This window comes from Apodemus sylvaticus (assembly GCF_947179515.1).
Source record: "Apodemus sylvaticus chromosome 5 unlocalized genomic scaffold, mApoSyl1.1 SUPER_5_unloc_1, whole genome shotgun sequence".
NCBI classification, from domain to species: domain Eukaryota; kingdom Metazoa; phylum Chordata; class Mammalia; order Rodentia; family Muridae; genus Apodemus; species Apodemus sylvaticus.
The window spans coordinates 578,046-602,474 of record NW_026262993.1 but is presented as its reverse complement, the minus strand read 5'-3'; the positions used below and the strand labels follow the sequence as shown (position 1 = coordinate 602,474).

Here is a 24,429-nt window from a genome sequence, read left to right as displayed (position 1 = left end):
AGAGGGTGTGGAGAAAGAGGAACACTCCTCCACTGCTGGTGGGGTTGCAAATTGGTACAACCACTCTGGAAATCAGTCTGGCGGTTCCTCCGAAAACTGGGCACCTCACTTCCAGAAGATCCTGCTATACCACTCCTGGGCATATACCCAGAGGATTCCCCACCATGTAATAAGGATACATGCTCTACTATGTTCATAGCAGCCCTATTTATAATTGCCAGATGCTGGAAAGAACCCAGGTATCCCTCAACAGAAGAGTGGATGCAAAAAATGTCGTATATCTACACAATGGAGTACTATTCAGCCATTAGAAACAATGAATTCATGAAATTCTTAGGCAAATGGATGGAGCTAGAGAACATCATACTAAGTGAGGTAACCCAGACTCAAAAGGTGAATCATGGTATGCACTCACTAATAAGTGGTTATTAACCTAGAAAACTGGAATACCCAAAACATAATCCACACATCAAATGAGATACAAGAAGAAAGGAGGAGTGGTCCCTGGTTCTGGAAAGACTCAGTGAAACAGAATTTGGCAAAACCAGAACGGGGAACTGGGAAGGGGTGGGAGGGAGGACAGGGGAAGAGAAGGGGGCTTATGGGACTTTCGGGGAGTGGGGGGGGCTAGAAAAGGGGAAATCATTTGAAATGTAAATAAATTATATAGAATAAAAAAATTAAAAAAATTAAACAATCCAAAACAAAGTTATCCATAAAAAAAAAAAAAAGAAGTGCTCAACATCATTAGTCATTAGGGAAATGCAAATCCAAACAACCATGAGATTTCACCTTACACCAGTCAAAATAGCTAAGGTTAAAAACTCAGGAGACAGCGGGTGTTGGCCAGGATGTGGAGAAAGAGGAACACTCCTCCACTGCTGGTGGGGCTGTAAGATGGTACAACCACTTTGGAAATCAGTCTGGCGGTTCCTCAGAAAACTGGACATGACACTTCCGGAGGACCCCGCTATACCTCTCCTGGGCATATACCCAAGGATTCCCCAGCATGCAATAAAGACACAAGTTCCATTATGTTCATACCAGCCTTATTTATAATAGCCAGAAGCTGGAAAGAATCCAGATGCCCCTCAAAGGAGGAATGGATACAGAAAACGTGGTATATTTACACAATGGAATACTACTCAGCAATTAGAAACAATGAATTCTCAAAATTTTTAGGCAAATGGTTTGATCTGGAAAATATCATCCTAAGTGAGGTAATACAGTCACAAAAGAATACACATGGAATGCAATCTCTGATACGTGGATATTAATTAGCCCAGAAGCCCTGAATACCCAAGGTACAAATCGCATAACAAAAAACTCCCATGCTGATGCTCATGTCTTAGCAATGTCACAGATATTTAACAAACAAAATATCAATGCTTCTTAAGAACAGCATGCTGGGTGATGGTGGAACATGCCTTTAATCCCAGTACTTTGGAGACAGAGGCAGGTAGACTTCTGTGAATTCAAAGCCAACCTAGTCTATAGAATGATTTCTAGGATTTTCAACATACATAAATAGACTATCACCAAAAATATAACAAATTAAAGCAAAGAAAGGAAAAGAATGGCTAGGTGTACTACAGAGCTATAATAATATCACTTATTGATATAAGTACAGAAATGCTGATCAATGGAATTGGATTAAGACCAAGAATTAAATCCACCAACCCCAGGATAACAGAATTTTGAGAAAGACTCAACAAATACACAATTTGGGGGAGGGGCATGTTTAACAACTGGTGCTGGTCTAAATAAAGAAGAATGCAAATCGATCTACAATTACATCCCTGAATAAAACTTAAGTCCAAGTGAATCAAAGACCTCAATATAAACCAGATAAACTGAATCTGATAGGAGAGATGTGGGGAACAATCTGAACCACTGGCACAGGGAACAATTTCTTGAACAGGACACAATGGGATGGGCACTAATATCATCAATTAATAAATTGGAATTTATGGAACCGAAATATCTTTAAGGCAAAGGATACCATCAATAGGACAAAATGGCTGTCAACCTAATGGGAAAAGACTTTTACCAACCCTCCATCTGACAGTGCACTAATATCCAAAACATATAAAGAACTCAAGTAATTAGATACCAATAAAACATATAACCCAATTAAAACTGGGGTACAAATCTAAACACAGAACTCTCCACACAGGTATCTCAAAAGAAGCATTTAATGTAATGTTCAATATTGTTAGATCCTTAAACATAGCCATCTGTAAAATGCAATAAACAATAACTTTGCAATTTCCTATGCTTCTGTCAGAATGGCCATGATGAAAGCCACAAGTGACAGATAATGCTGACAAGGACACTCAGCAATGGGAACGCTCTTCCCATGCTGGTGGTAGTAAAGTCTTGCACAGCTTCTTGGATAGCAACATGGCAATTTCACAGAAAATTGGGAGTCAGTCTACTTAAAAGCTCAGCTATAACAAATTTGGGCACATATCCAAAATATGCCCTATCACATCAAAAGCACTTACAAAGCTAGGTTCATAGCCACTTAATACATTATAGCCTGTAACTAGAAACAACTGAGATGTTCCTCAACAGGAGAATTGAGAATGGATAAAGAAAATCTGTCTTATTTCAGAAATGGAATATTCATCACCTATTAAAAACAATGCCTTCAGGAAGTTTGCAGACAAATGGATGGAACTAGAAAAGAGCTACCTGAGTGAGGTAATCTTGACCCATGAAAAATATGGAGCTTGCTTATAATTGATATTAGTTGAAAAGGAAAAGATGATAATACTATCATCAACAGGGCGAGAGAGGCTAGGTACAAATGAGGACTATAGGAGGAAACTTAAGGATGTCCCTGTTAAGGTGAACTAGAATTGATTTTTCAGGTGGACTGTGGGAGATAGTGCTTGATCATAAAAGTGAGCAAGTTGGGGAATGGTGAAAATACTTTGAGAACTGACAGAAATTAAGGACAGAATTTTGTGGATGAGATAGAAACCTAGTCAATAGAAACTTCATGGAATCTATGACAGCAGCACAGAATCCGTCACTGGCAGCTTCCTAGAGGGAAATGGACAGAGCTACAAATCTTCAACCTCCAGTTTGCTTTGCTTGCAAAGTGTTCTGGGACTGGAATCTGTCATAATTAACATCAAAGAGACCAGAGAGATTTTATCTATGCAACTGATGATAACAGAAGCAGAGTTCTACACACAAACATAGCCAGAGCTCTGAAAGTCATTCAGCTTGGATAGGGAGGAATCGTAGGAACTGGAGGGTTATGGACACCATCAGAACATGGGCTAGAAAATCAAATAGTTGGGACTTATAGGGAATCACAGAGATCAATGTGCTTGTAGAGATGTGACGTAGGTCCTTTGCATATTTTTTAATGGTTTCATAGCGTGATGTTACTGTAGGAAGCCTATCAGAGTAAAGAAATAGACACAATGGAATATTATTCAGCTATTAAAAGCAATGAATTCATGAAATTCTTATGCAAATGGATGGAACTAGAAAATATCATCCTGAGTGAGGTAACCCAATCACAAAAGAACACACATGGTATGCACTCCCGGATAAGTGGATATTAGCCCCGAAGCTAGGAATACCCAAGATACAATTCACAGACCAAACCAAGCTGAAGAAGAATGACCAAAGTATGGAGACTCTTGTCCTTCTTAGAAGGGGGAACAAAATAACCACAGGAGGTGATATAGAGACAGAGTGTGGAGCAAGACTGAAGGAAAATCCATCCAGAGACTGCCCCACATGGGGATCCATTCCATATACAGTTACAGAATCCAGACACTATTGTGTAGGCCAAGAAGTGCTTGCTGGCAAGAGCCTGATACAACTGTCTCCTGAGAGGCTCTGCCAGTGCATGATAAACAGAGTAAGGGATGCTCTCAGCCAACCATTAAACTGAACACAGGGCCCAATGGAGGAGCTGGAGAAAGGACCCAAGTTGCTGAAGGGGCTTGCAGCCCCATAGGAACCAACCAGTACCCCAGAGGTCCCAGGGACTAAACCACCAACCAATGAGTACACATATTCAGCTGCATATGTAGAAGAGGATGGCCTTGTTGGACATCAAAGGGAGGAGAGGCCCTTGGTCTTAAGAAGGCTCAAAGCCCCAGTATAGGGGAATGCTAGGAGAGGGAAGTGGGAGTGGGTGAGTTGGTGAGCTTGGGAATGGGAGCTGGGTTAGGAGGGTTTTGGAGGAGAAAAATAGGAAAGGGGATAGCATTTGAAATGTAAATAAAGAAAATATCTAATAAAAAAGAAAAATGTAAATAATAAAATAACCAATAAAATCTTTTTAAAAGGAAGAAAGAAAAAGAAAATATTGTCTGTTCCCTTGCTAGGTAGATCCTTGCATGTAGGATTGTGAGGCCTGCATCAGCTCCACCCCAGGGCACTGCTGCTCAGAGAAGCAGGACACAGGAATTGAGTGAGATTACTCCAAGCCAATGCTGGGTGCCTGTTGGGCAGTAGGGAAGCCCTGGGACCCTGCTCAGGCATGGGGAAGAGAAGTCTGAGGTGCTGGACAGCTGGGGCTGGCTCAGGGTAGTCAGGCTTACAAAGAGGTTGGGGCAATCTGGTTCTCTCACTATGGGACACCCAAGTGATGCTGTGAGCCATGGAAGAGCCTAGAGAAGAGTGGGGTCCTGTGGGCTGGATCTAGCCTGGGGTAGGGGCAAGGGGGAGCTCAAGATGGTCCCACGATAGAGTCTTTGGCTTGATGGTGATAGACTTGGCTTGAACTTGGTGGTAGCCATTACTGCGAGTGCAGATGCCTTCTACGGGAGGTTGGACAGCTGTGTCTATAGGTGAAGGACTTCTCCATGGCTCCCCAAGAAAAGATCCCAATGAAAAGATGCACGGCTCTAAGGCATTTATTGTCATGGCAGAAGTTGGATATGTAGAACCACACCCCACTTCACAGAATGGGCCTGAGATAAGTCACCTTTTGCAGGAAGGAGTGTCTGGGAAGGGAAGCTTATTGGCTGCACCCTCCAGGCCTCTATCTAGCTCATTAGCATGGCGATCTGTCTTGAGCAGACATGACCTGTGGTCACATCCTTTTCCTCATCTATATGTGGAGGGCTTAGGGTGTTGTCAGTACATGAGTGATGACCACAAATGGGGCAATGGGCTGCAGCTAGTGACAGGTGCCTGGATCCAGGATCAGGCAGAGCTCCTACTGTCCCTTCAGGGTCTCTGGGGCTTCTTTCCTTAGTTGTACTGGGGACCATGCTGCCTTTCACTGTCCCATACTTACTTCCTGACATCACCCCACCTCGTTACCCAGCCTCTCTGAATCTGTGGATTGTAGCATGATTATTTTTTATTTTACAGCTTATAAGTGGATATTCTCATTTATAAGTGAGTACATATCATGTTTGATTTTCATGCTCTGGTTTTCCTCAATCACAGTGATTTTTATTTTCTAATTCTGTTCAGCATGACTCTTTAGCCTATTCATAGGAACTTTCTCCTCATACTGGATTGCCTTTGTCCAGCCTGATGCCATCAAAGGTGTCTATTCTTATTGTAACTTGTTATGCACTCTTAGTTTGTTGTCCATGGCAGGCTAGATCTTTCTGAGGGAAGGCAGCAGGGGCAGTGGACCTTGTTTTTGGCAGATCTGTGTGACAGGACAGGTGGTAAGGATATACTTGGGGAGGGTTGGGAACAGGAAGCTGATGTAATATATGAGAAAAGAGTTTTTTTTTTAAGGCCAGAAAGGATGTTGCTAATGGCAGAATTTGAAGAATGCCTATTTGTTAATGTTTCCTCTCACCATGGAGATAGTGTCACTGTTCACACCTAGACTGTTAATACTTATATTATCAATGTGTGTATCCTCTGAGGAACAAAAGGCACTCAGCCAAGAACATTTTCATCTTTGTAGAAAAAGAGAATTTATTCTTAAGAAAAATTGCTATAAATTACGTGTGATAGACATGTAACTCCTCAGGAAAATGAGGAATCCAGAGATATTCTTATAAATATATGCAAAGAACATAATTGTACAAATTAAAGTATTTTAATGAATCTTCTGAAAACTGGATGTTATAGAAAATGGCATGGAGGAGCTAGAGTAGGGGAGATCATCATGCAAAGAAAATGAAGCAACTGGGCCACAGGCCTGTGATGACAGGTTTTAAATACATTTTATTTGAAAGAGGATATTAGTGATACATAAGAGATGATTGCACTGTGAAATTTCATATTTCTGTGTTACGTACTTGTCACATTTACCATTCATTATCACAAATATTTCTTCTTAATAGTTTATATTTCTACAACCATTTCAGCCCAGTAATGACACTGGAAGAACTGTATTGTTTTCATTTGAGAAGGAATAAACAACAGCTTGGAGCTATAAACAACATTATGCTGTGTGAGATCCAGTCGAAATGTAACTCACTGGATACTTCCAGTCTCAGAGAATTAACATTTTTTTTTTACAGAATGTAGGAGTAAGCCTTCCTTCAGAGTCTCTGTTTGTGGAATTCATCTGTATATACTGAAAGTCTGTATGTTACAAACAAGTTGCCGTGTGATTTGCCCTCATAAAGTTTTACATGTATATACATTTCAATGTTCTTATGATTAGAGGTATTTCTATATATATATATATGATTAATACCAGATTAATTTGACTGTAATTTGTCAGCTGTGGAAAGCCTTTTCTGAGCTATGCAAATTGCCTCACCTGTATTACTTGATAAACATAATTGTTGGTTTGTTTAGACAGGATTAGGGCATGGTCCCTCACTAGCATGATAATTTGAATCCTTCTCCCTCAACCTCTTGAATGATGGTTTTTAATCTTCCTAATACTGCAGACCTTTAATTCAGTTCATCATGTGGCCCCTACCCATAAAATTATTTTTGTTGCTACTTCATGATTATAATTGTGCAACTTTTATGAAATATAATACAAATGTCAGACATACAGCTCTATGAAAGTGTCATCCAGCCCCAATGGGGTTGCAACCCCCAGGTACAGAAGCCTGGTCTTGAAAGACAGTGTCAGTGTCAGAGAATTGCCCCTGCCCTGCCCTGCCCTGCCCTGCCCTGCCCCTGCCCTGCCCTGCCCTGCCCTGCCCCTGCCCTGCCCCTACCCCTTCCCTGCCCTGCCCTGCCCCTGCTTCTTCACCTGCCCTGCTCCTGCCTCTGCCAAGCACCCACAAAGGCCCCTGCCCAGGCCCCTACCTTTGCCATTGCCTTTTGAGTGCTAGGATTAAAGATTTTCCCCTCCATATCCTGGGATTTCTGTGAGTCTTTTTTATTCTTGCTTTGTTGTGTTTTAATCTACTGACTTTAGGAAAACTCTCTTTTTGGCTAAGGTAACATTGAAAACTCCTTGTAAAAGGGAATGCTTGAACTTCCATTTGTCCTGTTCACATATCCCAGGTGCAGTGGTTTCCAGAATGTTGCATACATTCTGGTAATACACCATTATCAGCTGTTATCTTCTGCTTCTCACCGGTACAGGGCTTAACCACCAATGTTAGGTTGTAAATTTCTCTGAAAAGGGCACTGATTCTAATTTAAAACTCTGGAATGTTTCAAAGGCTAGAATCTCAAAAGATAAAAGTCTAAAATATTCCCCAAACTCCAATACAGGAAGCTTTAATGTTAAAACCATGAGAACCTAAATCACCCAACATCACTAAGAAAAGAAAGATGAGAACACATAACATAAGCAATGGGATTAGAAAGCTAACTACTGAGGACTGGGTCCATAATAGGATATGCTAGAAATAAAATCCTCAGTGTGGAAATGCATAACTGGTGTTGGTATTCATGTTGGTATTCAGCTGAGGAAATTCTATATAATGGAAACTGGAACTGTCTGATTGCCTGCTGAAAGGCTGCACCAGGTACATCAGGGCAAAGTCAGAATATATCCTCAAAGCTTCTACATGATATGGGAACTTAAGTAACTCAGGGAAATCATGAGCACATACATAGATCCCAACAACTCAATCAGCCTATGCCCTCTTACTGCCGATCTGCATAGAATCCTGTTTCAAACATGACTCTTATTCCATTTAACATTCTTGACATTATTTCTTTTTGCTGTTATTCATGGAAAAAGATTTGCCTTTGTCAAATATTTTTCATCATGTAAAGCAATCTTCCATATAATCACCTCTACTCTGCAAGTTTTTATATAACCTAAAACCAGATCTATGCAGAGCATGGTAGGACCATAATGGACCAGGTAGGGGAGGCTCCTCTGAAGCACTGTGGATAACTGTAGCATTCCTTTTACTTTGGAAGTTTTTCTACTAATACAGAGAAATATTCTTGAAGTGTAAGCAGTACACAAGAGATGGGAGATGTATGAGAGGAAGATCCACTTACCTAATTAGCTTAAGACTTGAGTTGAATCCACAATGGTGTAGAAAAGTTCAGAGAGAATGGCATTTTACTGAAAGGGACCTCTACACATAGATGGGAACTGAAGACCAGACAATGTTTGGAATCTCTAGGGTCAGAAAGACTGGTGTATAAAGCTGCCAATGAAAAAGATCATGTCTCAAAGCAAGCCATCACTCAAGAAATGACTTCTAAGAATTATACTATCAATGCATGCTGTAGAAATAATAATGAAATACAGACAAAAAATATCACCCACACAATCACTACTCAACATATCCAAAATTGGAAATCCGGAAGTTACATGTTACATCTTTATTGGCTAAGTACTATTTAGTAGCTATATTCTTATTTGAACATGATGTAATGATCCCTCAGGAACTCTACTTGATAACTGGAGTTGCTTTGAATTCTTGTTCTGTTACCCCCATAAAATCCAAAGGAAATTCCTCCCCCTTCATGCTCAGCATACTACTCTTTCTAGGTAAAAAGGGGATGCATCTCATTTCCAGTACAACTGTCACCAATGTTTACTTCAGTAGAGCATCCAAGGAAGTATTGCAGCTATTTTCACTTTTTTTGTCTAGTGGAAAGAAGACAATCTATGATAATATGCCCCAAAATGGAACCCCACACAACATGCTTCTTCTGCTCAGGTTCCCTACTTACCTGTGGCCAGTAGTATATCTTGTGGGATATGCACTGAGTCCTTGAATTCTTCTTTATCTGACTAGCTGCTGATTTCTCTTGTTTCAAAAGCTTAATGAAATCTTTTAAGGGCATGCTTACTGAAAAGGGACCTTCCTGCCCCTGCATGGAGGCACAGACCTGCAAACAACACAAGGTTACTGTTGTCAGTGAATCTGTGGATTACTGATTCCTGCCCTCAACCTGCTTCTGAAGATTATTGGTCTACGGGTTAGCTCATTTGTCTAGGCCTTATGTCTAATGATCTTTTCCAGCCTTACACTAGTTCTGTTCCCTAAAGTCAATAAGAAATGCTGTGTTTTCAAATATTGAGTCACTGTTCTTAGAGAAGCACAAAGATATGTTCCTGTGAGCTCTGCACACTGTATTTTTGTCAGCTGCTAAATTCATTGAAGGAGCATTAGCTTTTCTTAAATGGGCCAGCTTATGTTTCCAGATAGCCCTAACATTACCTGATGGTCCTTCAAGTACATTGTCTCAAAGAAGCACAAGGTCTCTGCTCTTATGCTCATGACATGATATTATGGGAGCAGTATACTTGGAATGCAGTTTTAATCATGAAAGGTTTCATGGAACATGATACTTAACTCTCAGTGTGTCTTGGTCAACACATTTACCCTAGCACTAGAGAAACAGAGGGAGAAAAATTCATCTTATTCCAAGGCCAACCAGGACTACATTAGGAAACCATGTTGCATGTGACAAATACAAGACACCAACCAACCCAGTAACTGAACAAGGAAACAAATGATAACCCAAACAAAAAAATCTTAAATAAAAGGAAGTAATGTTTTTACTTGATGTCTAGGAGGTGTGTTTGAAATTTTTCAGGTCCTTGGCTAATTCTGTCTATGACTGAATTATGCCAATCAAATTTGGAAAACAGATCCAATGAATTATCTACATTAAGTCTATCTAAATTTGAAAATTTTGACTGAAGCACCATTATTCACCAAGGAAATTCTATGTGTATAATACTGTGTGTAGACATCTACCAGCCATACTGAAACATCAAAACCTTACCCTACCATTATGACTACTCAGTATTCTAGACATAGAATCATGACATGTAGTAGTCAATTTGGTAACCCATGTAGTCAACATCATCCCCAGTTTCTGACACACAGGTCCTGTATCATAAGAGAGTGCTGTGAACCCTGTTTTGAAATGTGTAGGAGAGGATGTAACACAGTTCTCATGATTACAATCTAAGCAACTCCCTGACCAAGACATATCTCAGACCTAAGGTATCTTCTGTAAACCTTAAAGACTTTGCCATATGTCAATTCCTCAATCTCTTTCCTAACATGTAAATGGACTAGATTTAATTATGCTCCTCAAACCCAATTAATGGGCTCCTCTCTACTGTACTCACATTTATTTGGAGCCATATTTCTTATTCATTATAAATAGTTTCACTTCAGGAATACAATCTCATTGATATAAAACAGCATAAGCCAGAAACCGAAACAAAACAAAAACCCCTACTTTTACCCAAACCCAGATGATTGCTGCCTTTCCTCCTAACTAAGCCATCGATTATCCCAGGTAATCACCATGATAAGTGAGCACAAATTAGTCAGACTATACATGAATCTCCTCATGTTTCTGCCACTAGATTTCTACTTCTCCATCATGGCAAACTTGACCTTGTCGTGCCTAGTGATGAGAAACTGCTTCAAGACCAACTGAGAAATCATCTGATCCTTGCTCTGCTTTTCTGGCTGAGACCATGAGGTAAACATCTCTATAGAGTTTGCAGCTCCTGCTTTGCCCAGCAGTCATTGTTAATTGGAGACAAGATGAACTTAGCAATGGTGAGTTATAGATGTCTTCTCACTCTAGAGCAAAACCATGAGTTGGAATAAACTCTAGATTGTCTATATGAAAGTTTTTGGATGTTGACTTGGGCTTAAGCCCAGGAGTCTATAAATTGGGATGCCATTTTGCTGACAATATTTAGAAAGATTCAAGTATGGCAGTATCTGTTTTGCAACTTGAGGACCAGTACAAACAATGGGTTGATGTACTATATAGTTATGACTTAAGAAGAATTAGATGAAGAAGAGGATAAGAAGGAGAAGAAGCAGGAGGAGGAGAAAGAGGAGGAGGAGGAGGAGGAGGAGGAGGAGGAGGAGGAGGAGGAGGAGAAGAAGAAGAAGAAGAAGAAGAAGAAGAAGAAGAAGAAGAAGAAGAAGAAGAAGAAGAAGAAGAAGAAGAAGAAGAAGAACCTGATTAAAGTAAAAAGTCAACTAAGATTTTTGTCACAGATTTATGGTTTTATGTTTTTCACAGTTTTATTGTTTCTATGGAAAGGTTTTGGGCCTGCTTCTATGAATTTTGCAGGAATTTGATATTGGGCTGGGACAATGAAGTAGATTCAAGGAATTACCACAGGGGAATGTATTGTATTTTTCTGGAACATCCTGATAAACCACTAAACATACTGACCATGGGATGTTGTTTCCTGCCTTGCTTTATTACTTTGCTTTTGTCCTTTTTGTTACATGACTACTTTGTTTATGCTTTGTTTGTTCCTGTAGTCTTTGTATGTACCTGGAATGATATAAAAGCAGACTGGAAAAAAAATAAAGTGACTTTTAGCTTCAGGACTGGCTGGAGTCATGCTGCAGTGTTATCTAATAGTTTTTTTATTCTTTTTAATCCTTGCTCTTTCTCTAGAGAACCGGTTGACTGACTGAGCTAGCTGGCTTGGTCAGGTTTCCTGACAGCTATTATTTCATTGTACTCCTATACAAATGCTTCTTGTTATGAAGGCTTGATAGATGCTCCAGTGTAGGGGACTTGAGGCTGAGGAGGTGGGAAGGGTGGGTAGAGGAGCACCCTCATAGAAGTAGTGGGAGGAGCATGGGATAGGTGCTATGGCGGAGGGCTGGAAAAAGGGATAACATTTGAAATGTAAATAAAGAATATATTCAATAAAAACAAAGAAAAATGTTTCCAAGGAAGAAAAAAAATGGACAGAACAGCAGATACAAAATAGAAAGATTCTTGACTCAATAGGGAGGAAATTCTGAACCAAGGATGGGTGGGCCTCTCCGCGAGGTTATCTAGTCCTCTCTTGGAAAAGGTGAAGTTATTTTAATGCTTCTCAAATTTTAATTCATCCTTGAGTGATAGTTATTTTTAGTGTTTTTCAAAATTTAGTTCATACTTGAGTATCATTCTAAAGTATCAGAGAATAATACTTTCATAATAAAAAATATTTAAAGTGAATGACCAGCAATATTAAATTCACAGCAAATCAAATATATTTATATATATATATATATGTATATATATATATATTCATAAACACACATAGATAGTACCCAAGCTACTGTTTCATTTAGAGTTTACAATATCAACCACTTGAACAGAATTGCTGCTCAAAGAAAATATTTAACCATTAAGCACCACATATAATTCACCCCATAATTGTGATGAGGAGTCTCTCAAGCTTACAAAACACACAATACAGACACACACACACACACACACACACAGACTCACTTCCACTCCCACACTCAAGACCACAAAGAAGGTTGGGATTATGTCAGACCTCCTGTGCCTGGGGGCAGCAGTGTACCACTTTCTCATTAGTTCTCAAAGTCATAGAAGAAGGGTCAGGAGGGTCTCCAGGCCCAGTACCCAGTAGCCTAAGAAGTCCAAGGTCAGTCTGGCCTAAGAGAAGAGATAATACCTAATAAGAGCATCAAATAGGGGAGATCTTTTCCTGCTGACTGAATCATAGAGGAAATCTTAACACAGCCCTAGCTCTGCATGTTTAATGCAATGCTTGAAGATTCCCTGGAAGGAAAATACATCCTAGGGATGCATTGTAAGTTGCTTCAGTGAAAGTGCTACATTTGAAATGAATACCAAGACTGGCATTTATCTCCCCTGACTTCTGATCCAGTCTACTCACATAGTACTCATTCAAAACTCATTAAAATTCTTGGCTTCCATCAACCCAGGAGGACACATGACTCCAGCTGCGTATGATATGTAGCAGAGGAGTGCCTTGTTAGGCATCAATGGGAAGTGAGGTCCTTAGTCCTGTGAAGACTTGATAGTTGCCCCAGAGTAGGGGGATTGAGAATGGGGAGTTGGGAGTGGGGTGTGTGGAGGAACACCCTCATAGAAGCAGGAGGAGGGAGGATGGGATAGGGGGTTTCCAGGAGGGGGAGAAACAGGGAAAGGGGATGACATTTGAAGTGCAAATAAAAAAAATATCCGATAAAAAAAAGAAAAATATTCTTGACTTCCTGATATATTTGGTACTCTTCAGTGAACTCTGTAGAATCCTTCACAGTGGAATCAGAAAGAAGGCAGGGAAAACCCAGAAGTTGTCTGTAGTAAAATACAGTAAAGATGGAGGCTAAGAGGAGCTTATCACTTTCAGTTGGTAGGGGCATATATGTAATTTTTGGAAAATATGGACCTTAAGTGAGCACTGTAGTCTAGGGAGAAATCAAAATGTGTGACAAAATCAGGTAGTCTTTGTAATTTTCTCCCTCTCCCTTTGGTCTCCTTTTCCTTCTCCTATTTGCTCCTTTCCTCCTCCCCCATCACTTGTTTGCTTGGTTTTTCAAACGGCTGTGTGGTAGCCTCGTCTCCTCACAACCTCACTAAGTTCTTCAGAACAATCATGTACTACAATCCAATGGTTTCCCACTCCTCAGTGCTGAGGTCCCAGAACTTCACTATTTCCGGGATCCTGTCTTGGTTTTGTTCTGTTTCCTTTTGAGATGTTGCCTGCCTGTGCATGCCTCGCTATAATAGTTGTGCCTGTTCCCAAACCCACAAGACCACTAAAAAGCCAACTCCATTGCAATCACACACACTCTATTTACAAGCCACATGCAGCCCAGCATTCTCAGCAGGACATAGTTTTATTGGAAATCATAAGCAAGCAAGGAGGTTACTAGATTGGCACACACGTGGTTGGGGTGCCATTATGGCAACTTGTTGCCCTTTAACACAATTGATTAGTGCTGGGAGTCAAACCATAAACTTAACTTTTGCCTTTCTCCTGATTGGTGGTTGTTAGGAAGTGAAGTACCAGGGACAGGCTTGAAAACTGGAAGTGCAGATTTGTTGGGGAGTAACTTGGAAACTGGTGCTAGGTGCCTGCTCATTGGTTAACTCCAGTTCAACCTTAGGTCAGGATCTCTAATGTGGATTAAGAATCTAAGATCTTGTCTCTCATAGTGGTCCTACTATGGGGATCAGGTTGATCTGAAATTGACACACACTTTCCTCTACCTCCCAAGTGTTGGAATTAAAGGTGTTTGCCTTGTGAATGACTTTTTTTTCCCCAATTGGTAGATGTTTGTCTCACACAGGGGTGTTCTTTGCGGTTTTTAAACACTATAGCATTCACTCCTCAATGAAAACAATGCATATTTCCAGAAATATCATAAACAGCATATATCTCTTATACTTGTAAAATTAAACTAGGAGATGGGACAGCCTTTAGTCAGGTCTCACCATTCTTATAACAATGCATTTTACTAAAATCTTGAAAGCCTTCTTTGTATTTGTCATTTGCCTGTGAAATATGCTGTTATATCAAAATGAAATTTTATTTTGAAAAGATTTACATATTATTTCTTTTTTATTTTGGGGGGCATGAATTGTTTTAGCTCCACATATGTAATGCTCGCTGTGTGAATCCAGTGCCTGCAGAGGACAGGAAAGGGTGGGTGAATGCCTTGTAATTGGAGTACCAGGCAGATCTACACTACCATGTGGGCCTGGCGAACTAAAGTCATGTCCTCTGCATCACCACTAAGTGTTCTGTCTCTCTACAGCACCACCTTTCAAGATCCCTCAACTGAAAATTTTCTATAACTAAAGCACACAATAAGTATCAACAAGGCAACCAAAATGCAGAGCAAAAAGTGCATTGAAGGCTAGAATATGTTTGAGAACATCTCTAATGGCTTTGCAAGCACAGACTGAGGTGACTGTGTTTGGACCACATTTACTCATGTTCAAGATTTGGCTGTCTCCACTCTGCCTCTAAAGAGCTTTTGCAAATACAGAGTCAGCTTACTCTTGTGCTTCTAAGATCTGGTCTTGACAGTGAAAATAATGTTATTCTCTACATCATATAGTTATAAAAATCAAAGAAGGTGTCAAGGTAACAATATAGCAATAACTCATAAATTGTTATCATTGTTAATAAAAAGACATGTCTGCCATTTCAAATATATCTTCCAGAATTCAAGAAGATGAGTGCACAATGCAGTAGAAAACAACCATAAGATCTAGCGTCTCCTCCATACAGAGGAAAGGATGGAGTGTGACGTGGCATCTTTGTTATGACCCAGTACTGTGAAATTAGAGAAGACCTTAACTGAGATGCCTACCTGGGGGACTTTTAAGAACACAGATGGAAAGCATCCCTCTTAACCTGTCTAATGAGGTCACTGAAAATCAGTCTGAAGTGAGAACTTTGGAAGCAGAAAAATTGATAGGAAATGTACACATATGAATCAGTACAAGATAAATATGCCCCTATTTGCCTGGCTTTGAGGGGGGTCTTAATTAGGGTTTTACTGCTTTGAAACAGACACTGACTAAGGCAACTCTTTGAAAGGAAAACATTTAATCAGGACTGGCTTAGAGGTTCAGATGTTCAGTCCATTATCAACAAGGTGTGAGCATGACAGACATGGAGGAGGAGGAGCTCAGAGTTCCACCTCTTGTTCCAAAGGCAAAGAGAAGATTGGCTTCCAGGCCCCGAGGACGAGGGTATTAACCCCCATGTCTACAGTGAAACATTGACTCCAACAAGACCACGCCTACTTCAAGGCCACACCTTCTGATAGTGCCACTCCCTAGGCCAAGCATATAGAAACTATAACAAGGAGTTACTAGGGACACTTTATCATATCTGGCTGATACATCAGTGAATATAAGGGGACAGAAAGAAGATAGAAGATAGTCAGGCACAATTAAGAGAGCTGGACACAGGAAAGACAGCTACTATTATCCAGTTCTCTGGGTGGCATAAGACTGAGTCCACTGTTGAGTTAAGAATGAGTCAGATCAGTGAAACCTCAGCACTGGTGTTATCTTTAAGTCTTGTGCGGATCCACTCCAAGAGACACAAAGATGTAAGAAAGGCTGTGGGACTTGAAAGATACAGAACAGTACACATATACAATTAACACATATGAATCTTTTTAAAAATGTTTGTCATTATACATTTAACTCTTAACAAAATAGAATGAGGTGAATATTTACCAGTGAGAATGGGATTTTAGCGGATGCAATAAGTACGACCCCATTGCCACAATGTTCAAAATGCCACGGCTCTGAAGACAATCAATTTCCCTACTTGGGAATAATAACCTCACAGACATGAGCACAGGAATGGTCTCACACTGCTATAGACACTTGTTGCTGTTTCTGCCTTTAACATTGCGTAGTTTTGGAATATATTGCATGCATTTGGATAACCAAATACTCAATTCTTAAGCACATCATACACATACTTCTTAGTCATTGTCATTCAAAGAGTCTTAAATGTCACAGTATCTCTTAGGATGAAGTACCTTGTCAACTGTAATTTTTTCCCATCCTGACAGATACAGTGGGATGGATCCACTGGTATCATCTTCCTGGGAAAGTGTATGAACTCTCATTAAACACAACTCCAAGTACGTAGAACTTTAAAAAACTTTCCTGAAATGTTGCATTTCACCAGTCCACTGTTGAACACTGTGTATGCTAATGATGTCATATATCATATACCTGTGATCATCATATGGAGAACTTTAGATCTGAAGCTACCTGTTGTGGTGGTCCATGCCTTTAGTCCCACCACTCTGGAGGCAGATACCAGAGGATATCTGGAGTTTGAACTCAGCTGGGTATACATAGCAAGTTCTAGTACTGCACTGAAATATCATGTCTCAAACAAACAACAGTAAAACTAAGCAAACTGAACCTGTACCAAAGGAAATCTGCCAACTAAACAAACTAGCGAGGCTTCCAAGGACACTAAAGTTTCCCCAGGTCTTTGTTTGAAAATGAGTATCTTAGATAATTAAACAATATTAATCATATTTCCTGTGTGTATGATTTTCAGATTGGGAAGCAAAAATATAAAGAACAGGTTTGAGATAAGTTTGTGATGGCATTTCACTGAATCACACCTCAGTCAGCATCAGTGTTGACAAATATTGGGTGATGTTTGTTGAGATTATAGTCACAAACCATGATTTTATGAGTTTCATATAGAGATACCAGCTATCATTCATTTCATTCCCTCCCTTCCTCCCTCTCTCTCCTCCAGTTTCTTTTCTTTCTTGCAGCCTTTTTTGGTTTTCTTCTAATTTCTATCTATCTATCTATCTATCTATCTATCTATCTATCTATCTATCTATCTATCTATCTATTTTTCCTTCTGTCCTTCCTCCCTCCCTCTCTTCCTCCCTCCCTCTCTTACTCCCTCCCCCTCTTCCTCCTTCCCTCTATTCCTTCCTTCCTCTCTTCTTTCCTTCCTTCCTTCCTTCCTTCTATCCTTCTGTCATTCCTTTCTTCCTTCTTTTCTGTGGTGGTTTGAATAATCTTGGCCTATTGCAAGTAGCACTATTAGGAGATGTTACCTTGTTTGAGTAGGTGTGGCCTTGTTGAAGGAAATGCATCACTGTGGGAGTGGAATTTGAAACTCTGCCCAGTGCAGAAAAGACCATCATCCTGGTTGCCTTTAGAAGACAGTCTCTCCGCATTCCAATCAAGATGTAGAACTCTCAGCTCCTTCTCCAGAACCATGCTTGCTTATAGGCTGCCATGCTTCCTGACATGATGATAAAGGACTAAACCTATGAAACTGTAAGCCAGCCCCAATTAAATGCTTGCCTTTATAAGAGTCACCTTGGTTATGGTGTCTCTTTACAGCAGTGGAAAACCTATTTAAGACAGAAATTGGTCCCAGGGACTGGGGTATTGTTGTAATAGGCCTGGCCATGTTTTTGTTTGGAGGAATATAGATTTTTGAGACTTTGGGTTTGGAAAGCACTGTGATGCTTTAAGTGGCGCTTGATGGACCATCCCAGGTAGTAGTAGTTTTGAAGTCATGAAAGGGTCATGGAAAGCAGCCAAGGCTTGGCACTGTGAGAGGACAGAAAAGGCCATTGGTAAAGGTGCAGGTTACGAAGCAGTTCATGGCCCAGGATTGAAGGGGTCATGCTTCTTTCATGCTTGAGGCTTGGAAAAGTTCCTAAGCCTCTTCTAGAAACTTGGGGTCAAAATGCCTCCTTGTTAGCTGCTTGATTATGGCTTCTGTGAAATAGATTGTTTGCTTTACTTCACCCTGACAGCTGCCAACCAAGATAGTGTGTGTGTGTGTGTGTATGTGTGTGTGTGTGTGTGTGTGTGTGTGTGTGTGAGAGAGAGAGAGAGAGAGAGAGAGAGAGAGAGAGAGAGAGAGATCTTTGCCTTAAAATGTTCTTTGTAAAATGAATTCCAATGAGAAGTGTTTCTCTTCAGGAAATAGTCTAATAAAGACTCTATTGGAACTTTGATTATGCTTAATGGTCTTTTGAACTCTGCCTACAATTGCAGTAGATACGAAAAAACTATTAGAACACAAAACTTATTTAAATGATGGTCCAAGTGACAACTTAAATCATACTAAATTAAAACTCTTATGAAACGTCATAGCACAGAGACACACATGCTGTGTGGAAACATTGGTCAAGACTGTGATAGAGCATCCAGTGTGATGAAATATTTAAGAATAACAAACAAACAAACAAAAAATAAATGATGTAAAATATGCCAAGAGAAGTCTGATTATTTCCCAGTTTTCTGAGGATCTCCATATTGATTTCCATAGTGGCTATACAAGTTTGTACTCCCACCAGCAATGCAGAAGTGTACCACTTGTATCCATGCCACCATGAGCTGTCACAATTGTTATTGATCTTAGCTATTCTCACAGGCCTAAGATGAAATTTGAAAGTTGTTTTAATTTGATTTCTATGATATCTAAGGATGTTGAACATTTCTTTAAGGGTTTATCAGCCATTTGAGACTCCTCTATTGAAATGTCTGATTGGATTTGTTTCCTATTTTTAAATTTTGATTATTTTGCTTTTTATTTCTAATTTCTAGAGGAGATATACATATGTACATATGTGTGTGTGTACATACACACACATACATGAGAGAGAGAGAGAGAGAGAGAGAGAGAGAGAGAGAGAGAGAGAGAGAGAGAGAGAGAGAGAGAGATCTCCTTTCACATGTGGTGTTGTTAAAAAAATCTTTTCAAATTTCTGTAGAGTGCTTTGTCTGGCTATTGGTGTCCTTTGCCTTACAAAAGCTTTACAGTTTTATAAGGTTTATTAATTGTCGGTCTTAGTACCTACACTATCAGCATTCTCTTCAGAAAAACTTACCTTGTGATTAAAAAGTCCTATGCTTTCTGTTTTATCAGGGTCAACATATCTGGTTTCTTGTTGAGGACTTTGATCCACTTAGAACTGAAGTTTGTGCTAGGTAATCAACATGGATCTATTTGCTTTTTTCTCCAAGCAGATATCTGGTGTTACAAGTACCATTTGCTGAATCTATCCTTTTCCCCTGTGTATTTTTTCCCTTTTCCATCTAAAATAAGGTGTGCATAGATGTGTGGATTTATGCCTCCAGTTTCTTTTCAAATCTAGAGTATTCAGAAGTGATGTTAAGTTGCTAGTATGAGATCTGCCATCCTCCTTTTTCTTATTTGCTTGTTTTGTTTTCTTTTCCAAGATGTGGTTTCTGAGTAAAGGTCTGAGCTACTTGGATCTCTCTTTGTAGATCGGACCTTATCTGACAGACTCAACTGCCTCAGCCACCATAGTGTTGGGATTAAAGGTGTATGGCAATATACCCAGCTTCACTTCTTTATAAAGGTACTTAGTATTATGAACTTTCTTCTTACCGCTATTTTCATTGTGTCCCATAACTTTTGGTACACTGTATAATCATTTTCTTTGAAATAAAAAAGGCTTTTTTTTATTGGTTATTTTATTTATTTACATTTCAAAGGTTATCCCCCTTTCAGATTTCCCCTCCTTAAAGTCCCTATCCCATGCCCTTTCCCAGCTGCTTCTATGATGGTGCTCCACCCACCCATTCCCCCATGCTGGGACATCCAGCTTGCACAGGACCAAGGGCCTCCCCTATAACTGATTCCAGATAAAGCAGTTCTCAGTTACACATGCAGCTGGAGCCATGGTCCCTCCATGTGTACTCTTTGGTTGGTGGTTTAGTCCCTGGGACCTCGCGGGGTGGTGCTGGTGGTGGTGGTCTGGGTGTTTGATATTGTTGTTCTTCTTATGGAGTTGCAATCACTTCAGCTCCTTCAATCCTTCCCCTAATTCCTATGCCTGTGCTCGGTCTGATGTTTGGTTGTGAGCACCCACATATGTGTTGGTCAGGCTGTGGGAGAACCTCATTATACCAGGGCGACAATTATACCAGGTTTCTGTCAGCAAGTGCTTCTTGGCATCAGCAATAGTGTCTGGGTTTGGTGTCTACAGATAGAATGGTAGTCTCTGGTAGGCCTTTCCTTCAGTCTCTGCTGCACTCTTTTTCCCTGCATTTCTTTTAGATAGGAACAATTCTGGGTTAGTATTTTTGAGATGGGTGGATGGCCCCATCTCTCAACTGGTGGCTGTGTATAACCATTGGGCATGGTCCCTACAGATTCTATCTCCCCTTTGTTGGGTTTTTGGACTAACCCCCTTTTCCTTCCCCCTCTTCTCTCCCTCCTAAGTCACCTCCTCCCTCCTTCCTCTACTTCCCATGATGATGATTATGATGATGATGATTATTATTATTTTTGGTTTTTCGAGACAGGGTTTCTCTGTGTAGCCCTGGCTGTCCTGGAACTCACTCTGTAGACCAGGCTGGCCTCGAACTCAGAAATCCACCTGCCTCTGCCTTCCAAGTGCTGGGATTAAAGGCGTGTGCCACCACTGCCGGGCCCCATGATTATTTTGTTCCCCCTTATAAGTAGGACTGAAGCATCCACATGTTGATCTTCCTTCTTGAGCTTCACATGGTCTGTGAGTTGTATCCTGGGCTATCCAAACTTTTTGGCTAGTATTGACTTATCAGTGAATACATATCATATGTGCTCTTTTGTTACTAAGTTACTTCACTCATGACGAACTTTTCTACTTTCATTTGCCTATGAAGTTCAAGAAGGCATTGTTTTATATTATTGGATATATTTGTTTACATTTCAAATGTTATCCCCATTCCCAGTTTCCTCCAATTCCAGAAAACCCCTATCCTGTCCTCTCTCCCCCTACTTCTATGAGGATGTTCCTCCATTCCCACCTCCTTGCCCTTAATTCCCATACTCTGGGACATCTACGGAGCCTTCATAGGACCAAGGACCTCTCCTCCCATTGATGCCTGACAAGGCAATCCTCTGCTACAAATGCAGCTGGAGCCATGTGTAGTCCTTTGTTGATGGCTTAGTCTCTGGGAGCTCTGGGGGCGGGGAGTCTGGTTGGTTGATATTGTTGTTCTTCCTATGAGGCATTGTTTTTAATAGCTGGGTAGTACTCCATTCTGTAAATGTATGACATTTTCTGTATCTATTAGAAAGTCTTTAAATAAGTTCTTATTTTCTGTTTTGACCCAGTTGTCATTGAGTAGATAGTTGTTCAATATTTAAGCTTTCTATTGTTTCTACTTTTAATTTACACCCAGCTTTTATCAGTCTGATAGGATGCAATTTTCCTGTGTCTACTGAAACTTGTTTTGAGTATAACGATGTGGTCAATTTTGGAGAAAATTCCTTAATGTTATAAAAAGAGGGAATGCTGTTTTGTGTTTGGATGAATTGTTTTGCAAATATCTGTTCTTTGTTTTTGTTGTTGTTGTTGTTGTTGTCCCGAGACAGGATTTCTCTGTATAGCACTGAAACTCACTCTGTAGACCATGCTGGCCTCAAACTCAGAAATCTGCCTGCCCCTGCCTCCCAAGTGCTGGGATTAAAGGCGTGTGCCACCACCGCCCAGCTGTAAAAATCTGTTCATTCCATTTGATTTATAACATTTGTAAGCTCCAGTATTTTTATTTGGTTGTTTAATTTGAATGACCTCTTAACTGGGGAGTCTCTGACTATCAGTATATGATGATCAATATGTGATTTGAACTGTGACAATGTTTCTTTTAGAAAAGTGGGTATCCTTCTATTTGGGCCATAGATACTAAGAAGTGAAATGTCATCTTGAACTTTATCGTTGATGAGTCAGATGTGTCCTTTCCCATCTCTTTCGATTTGTTTTGGTTTAAAGGCTATGTTGATAGATATTAAGATACCAGCTTGTTTTTTAGGTCCATTTGCTTAGAAAATATTTTTATAATCTTTTTCCCTCGGGTAATGTCTTTCCTTGATGTTGATGTGCATTTCCTGCATACAGCAGAAGGATTGATCCTGTTCTTTCATTTTATTCTGTCACTTTGTGTCTTCTTTTTGTGGAATTGAGACCAATAAGATTGGGAGATACTGATAATAAATGCTTGTTGATTTCTACCATTTTTGTTGTTACTGCTGATCATGGTGATAGTGGGGGTGAGCGGGGAGAGAGGGTGCCCTTCCTTTTTTGGGTTTTGTTACTGCTATTTATCTCCTGTGTTTTCATTGTATAGTTAACTTCCTTAGGTTTTTTTTTTTTTTTAAGTAACTTCTATAGGGCCGTATTTGTAGACAAATATTATTTAACTTGACTTTATCATCTAATATGATATTTTCTGTATCTATGGTGATTGAAAGTTTTGCTGGGTACACTTGTCTGGGCTGGCATATGTGGTGTCTTTGAGTCTGTAGTATATCTGTTCAGTCCCTTGTGACTATTAGAGTCACCACTGAAAAGTCAGGTGTAATTTTAATAGGTCTGGCTTATTTTTTACATTTCCTTTGAAGCTTTTAATATTCTATTTTTGTTCTGTATATTTAGTGCTTGATTATTACATAGCAAGAGGACTTTCTTTTCTGGTCCAATCTATATGGAATTCTGTATGCTTCTTGTACCTTCATAGGCATCTTATTTAGGTTAGAAAATTTTCTTCTACGATCTTGTTGAAGATAATTTCTGGGCATCTGAGCTGGAATTCTTCCTATTCTTCTATTCCTATTATTCTTCAGTTTCTTCTTTTCAAAGTGTCCCAGATTTGGTGGATGTTTTGTGTCAGAATTTTTTTTAGATTTAACATTATCTTTGACCAATGTATCCAATGTATTCATTTCTCCTACTTTATCAATGACTAAGCCTTTGTCTTTCATCTCTTGTATTCTGTTATTGATGCTTGCCTGTGTATTTCCACAGTTCCCTCAGTTTGTGATTTCTTTATTGCTTCTATTTTCAGATCTTGAACAGTTTTGTTTGCTCTTTTAAACTGATTCCCCCTACATCCTTGGTGTTTTTTAAATGATTTATCCATCCCCCAGTTATTTTTTTGTGTTTTCCTGTTTTTGTTTTGTTTTCCTTTAGAGATTTATACATTTTCTACTTGTTTGCTTTTTGTTTATCTGGATTTGTTATTAAATTATTTTATTTACTTATATTTCAAACTTGGCCCCCTTCCAGGCCCCTCTACCCACAGTCTTCACCCATCCCCTCTCTCCCCTTCCCTGAGAGGGTGCTCCCCCACTGGCATACCCACCTCCACCTCACCCACCACCAGCATCCCACTCCCCTAAGGCATCAATTTTCTACAGGTTAAGCTCAACCTCTTATGCTGAGGTCAGACAAGGCAATCCTCTGCTACATAGATAACAGGGGCCATGGATCAGTGTGCTCTTTGGTTTGTTGCTTAGCCTCTTGGATCTCAGGGCTCCAAGCTAGTTGATATTGTTGTTCTTCCTATTGGGGTTGCAACCCCCTTCTTCTCCTCAGCCCTTTCCTTTACGCTTACATAGGGGTCCTAAGCTCAATACAATAGTTTGGCTGTGAGTATCTGGATCTGTCTCACTCAGTTGCTGGCAGAGCCTCCTAGAGGACAGCCATGCTAGGCTCCTGTCTGTAAGTACAACATGGTATCAGTAATAGTGTGGGGTTTGGTGTCTGTGCATGGGTTGGAACCTAAGTTGAACAGGTCTCTGGATGCCCTTTCTTTTCAGTCTCTGCTCCATTTTTGTCCCTGCATATCCTTTGGACATGAACAATTCTTGATCTAGAATGTTGAAGATGGGCGGGTGAACCCATGCCTCAAATGAGAGCCATGCCTATCTATTGGAAGTGTGGCTTCATTGTCTATCTTGCCACTGTTGGGCATTTCAGCTAAGACTATCTTCATTGGATCCTGGGA

General features: G+C 40.1%; 1 pseudogene; it reads left to right on the top strand.

Moving 5' to 3' along the window:
- The window catches only part of LOC127676045 (vomeronasal type-1 receptor 4-like), a 41,259-nt pseudogene that overhangs the window by 2,272 nt on the left and 14,558 nt on the right, over positions 1-24,429 (top strand).